The sequence below is a fragment of the Asparagus officinalis genome, unplaced genomic scaffold (assembly GCF_001876935.1).
Source record: "Asparagus officinalis unplaced genomic scaffold, Aspof.V1 AsparagusV1_Un53, whole genome shotgun sequence".
NCBI classification, from domain to species: domain Eukaryota; kingdom Viridiplantae; phylum Streptophyta; class Magnoliopsida; order Asparagales; family Asparagaceae; genus Asparagus; species Asparagus officinalis.
Genome location: NW_017972319.1, coordinates 256,910 through 261,615, shown reverse-complemented (window position 1 = coordinate 261,615; position 4,706 = coordinate 256,910). Strand labels below are relative to the sequence as shown.

Sequence of the window (4,706 nt, the reverse complement as noted above, 5' to 3'; positions counted from 1 at the left end):
ACATTGTGGATGATCGCGCTCCGTTGAACTTGATCTACATATTGTAAAACCCACACACAACCAAGTTTGGGGTGAATGCCGTCGTCGTTTGACCCTCCATCGAGCGCATGTGAAAAGTTCTATTAATTCAAAACCGTTAAAAATTGATACGAGTGGATGGAGGGTCAAAGCGACGACAGGTTTACCCCAAACTTGGTGTGTTAGGGTTTTAGAATATGTAGATCAAGTTCAACGAGCGGATCATCCAGCAATGCCGCTCAATCATGTGATTTTAGAGGCGTCAATGAGGAAATCGCCCTCCTATGACAAGGATACCCATTAATCTCAATATATTATATATATATATATATATATATATATATATATATATGAGCAATATGGGTATGCTTTGTACCAAGCACAAAAGTTGTGCTTGGTACGCAAGCATACCCATTTTTCTATATATATATATATATATATATATATATATATATATATATATATATATATATATATATATAATATACTATATATATCAATGTTGCCCCGGTAGCCCTTATTTTTTATAAATTTGCCGAGTCTCATACCCATACCCACACCCACACCCGCACCCGCACCCGTACTCATATCCGAACACGTACCTATGCAACATAGATTCCATCTTACAGTCCATACAGTGCATAAAATAGCAAATATGCGTACCAATATGAACATTGCAAATATATTTAACCTGAAAACCATAACAAAATGACACAATAGCTTAAAAAATTTATAAAAATATAATCCTACGCATTAGTTATTGGGAGTAGTGTCAATGTCCAGTATGCAGATACTACAACAGCTTCTAAACTGGGGCATTCCTGTTTTCAAGAATGAATGTACCGAATGAAGAATTAAAATAAGGGTCAATTACACTAAATCCCAAAAACTTTCAACGGATTACAGTAAACCCTTAATAACTCCCAAATCGCAATAAACCACATGAAAACTCACTATAAGTTTCCGCATTTTGCAGATAACACCCACAAATTCAGAAAAAAAACATAAAAAGGCATTTTGAAAGTTATTGGGAATTTAGTGTAATTTACGCAAAGAAAGTGGGGGTTTTCTGCAAAAAGTTATTGGGGGTTTAATGCAATGGAGGAAAATCCAGAACTTAGTGTCAGGATTTTTATTGTCTAAGCATTGCAAACCAGAAGTTGTTTATAATTTAGGAAAACTTTGCAAACAAGGTAACAAAGAATGCTGATAGAGCCAGAATTCCAAAAAACACTAGGAGATGTGACCGCATGAATAACTTTCCTCACAAGCAAATTTTCTATATCATGGTGATTTCTAAGCTGGTTGAAGAGGTCAAGAAGAAAACATTTCCCTATATGAGTTGAATGAAAATTTGTGGCATTAATGACAATTGCAAGCATGCTTATCGTAGTTGCCATACATGGAATTTAAGAGTGAAATCTGCAAATTCTGGAAGCATATTCAACCAAAATACTACAATGGTACTATGTCAAGAATAATCAATCATGCTGTCCCATATTACCTGTTTAAACCAAAAACCTTCTGTCACCTTATCTGCTCACTAAAGTATTGTTTAAATACCCACATTTTGAAGTCTTTCTTTCAGTTCTTTGTACATGAGATGAGCAACACCCTGGAGAAAGAAAACAAAGAATCCATATTCTGGAGTTAAATCATAGAGCAGAAGCTAAATGAGTCCAGGAAAATACAACATACTGGAAAAAAGGGAAAGAAAGTTATACTGAATGTCTATGTATCAATGCCTCGCCGAAATTTGACTTGTTTAAAGAAAACTATCACAAGTATATTTTACTTTTACTATCTTCAATCCAAGCGTTTAATTTTTCTTGTAATCTACATGTCTTTTGAGAAACATGAGATTATAAACCAGGTATTTGAACTTATATCTCCTAAAATTTTCAGATGATATTTGCCAGGTATCTTTCCGTAGGAGTCGATATTTTCTGAAGTTTTGAGTACTGGTGCACTTTATGTAGATTTGGCTCATGTGACAAGCTTGTGTCTCTGTAGTGCTCACGCCTACCTCCATTTCATTGAATATTAACAGTGGCAGGGAGGACTTTTTTCATCCCCCATTAGATCCCTGGATGCAGGGCAGGTTCCCACTTCCATAAAGGCAAGCAAAGCTGCTCGTGACAAACATCTTTACTTCTTCGGGTTTGACAATTGCTGCAGAGGTCAAGCAGTTCAAACTAAGATCATGCATAGTCCAACATCTGACTAATGTTCGTATTCACCAGATGGGTTCCAAACAGCTTTTAAAATGTGAATTCTTTCAGGGTTTATCAAAGGTTTACACAGCTTATCGCAGAGCAGTTAATAGCCAAAATGTTTGGAGCAAGGTCAGTTGGGTCTACTTAAGTGTAAGCAATGTATTAAATATCAAAAATATCGGATGGCCAAAATCCACATCGGATTGCGGAAATTGGAAATATATTGGTGTATGTGAAAAATATCGGGGTGTCTTATCGGATGATGTTCATATGTAACATAATATTGTAATATTTAATCAAAATATATTTAATGTATTCTAAACATAAGAAATTACGTCATGAATAATGATATACAATATTTAGAGACATTAGATATAGGTAGAGGTCAGAGAGAGAGAGAGTACAGGAACATAGGAGAGAAAGAGGAGACAGAGAAAGACAACTTCGTACCTGAGATCGCCTAATGTTTTTGAGATCGCCTAATATTTTTGAGAGAAGGGAGAGAGAAGTTGAGAGCAAGGTTTTAAACATCGGATGTCGGGTTCATGTCGGATGGCTGAAATTCATGTCAGATAACGGAAATCGGGGATATATCGGGGAACATTGACTAAATATCGGATTGTCATATCAGGTAGTGCGCATATGTATAATATCATGTCCTAAATGTAATCTAAGCATTCATAAATTCAATATAAGCATACTTTATAAATTCTATAGACTAAACATATAAAAATGTAAATAATATATGGATTTGGGTTCATAAATTCTTTTTATAAGGTTCATAAGAAACCCTTAAACATGACAACGGGTCAAACGGGTTTGGGTATTTATCACTAAACCCAAACCTGATAACAAAAAAACAGATCTTAAACAAGTATCATATCGACCGATTTTTCAAAGCTAAAAAATAGGCCGATATGCCCGATATGACCCTGATATTTCTGATTTGGCCCTGAAAATCGACATACGAGTTGAAAACGTCCATGTCGTGTCGGTCAAGCCCTCAAACCGATATGTCGGCCGACATTTAAAACCTTAGTTGAGAGAGAGAGAGACAGAGAGGTCTGAAAAGGAGCTGAGAGAGAGGAGAACTAAAGAAGAGAGAGTGGAGAGAAATGAGAGAGATTCGTACCTGAGATCACATAGTGTTTTTGAACTACAGTGCCAAACATAGAGGGAGGAGAAGTATAAGATTGACTAAGCATTTAGGGTATTTGGGTTTGGGAATTTATTAGGTTTTTGGGTCTGGTAGGAAAAAAAACCAAGCTCAAACTCAATAACCTTTTTTATTTGGATTTTAGTCAATATCGGCAGATATTTCCGATATATCGGAAAAAAGAGGTAAAAACTCGAAAACGATATTTTTTTCATAATAATCATGTTGAAAGGGCATCAAAACCGATATATCGGCCGATATAGCGATATATCGGCCGATATTTAATACACTGTGTAAGAGCAACCTGCAATGGTCACACGAAAATAGACCAAGGGTAATCTTTTTCTGCCAAGAAAATTTGGATGCCCTCATGACTGTAGCCAACTAGTCAAAGACAAGCGTTGGACTCCACTCTATATTGAGAACATGGAATTTGTTTGCATGCCTCACTCTTCCAATATTACCCGGTAAGGAGATCAAGAAGATAAGGCTGAACCTTCCTGTTAATTTCCAATATCCATTAAAGGATCCTCCGAGTCAGTAGATGATGGTTGTTTCGAACCCATGCTAGGTCCTGCCTCTTCAACCTCTAAGGTTCATTAAAAAAAACTTGACAGTTTTTGGTCCTTTCAAGACAATCAACCTATAGTTTCAGAATCCTACTCATCCATCAACATCTAGAGGGAAGCAACTTCTCTAAGTCATATTCTTGTACACTGTGGATAATCGCCTACTTAGTTTATAGGGACTTCACACTGTCAATACCTCCAGCACTGGTTGGCCACTCATTTATACCCAAGGGTGAAGAGTGCACAAGTCTTTGACAAACGCTACTTCAACTAATGTTTTAAGTTTTGGCATCAAGAATTCCTGCTTCTCCACGCAGATGTATATTGCTACATGCGTGAACTCTCAGTTCTGCTTCATCTAATCCAACGGTTATGCCATACTCCCCCATGGACTGTGGCCTAGGGGAGGGGGGTCAGGGAGGGGAGTTCCAATTCAGATATCAAAGATGAGCTCCTAGCAACCTTCCAAATGGCACTAACTGATGACATGGGAATTTGTTTTGATAAGTCGAAACACCATGGTGAGTACATCATATGCTCAAAGTTTTTTCATTACAGATAACAATATTAACCTTCAACTCAAATGGCAGTATGACATTAAGTATGACTGGTTGTTGCTACTGCCCAGGTTGTAGATCTCTACTTCTCTAGAAAGCAAATAAAGCAATGAAAAAAAAGGTCATACACCTTTCACAAATTATGTACCTTGTTTTGGTAACTGGAATTAACAGCAGCAAGCGGAATTTC

At 36.7% G+C, this 4,706-nt stretch overlaps 1 long non-coding RNA gene across 1 annotated transcript; it reads right to left on the bottom strand.

The window, feature by feature from the left end:
• Nucleotides 1-1,356: 1,356 nt before the first annotated feature.
• LOC109827153 lies at nucleotides 1,357-4,706 on the bottom strand. Its single transcript, XR_002243353.1, has 2 exons — nucleotides 4,665-4,706; nucleotides 1,357-1,633 (listed from the first exon to the last, which is right to left on the bottom strand). It is a non-coding gene; the product is annotated as an uncharacterized LOC109827153 (long non-coding RNA).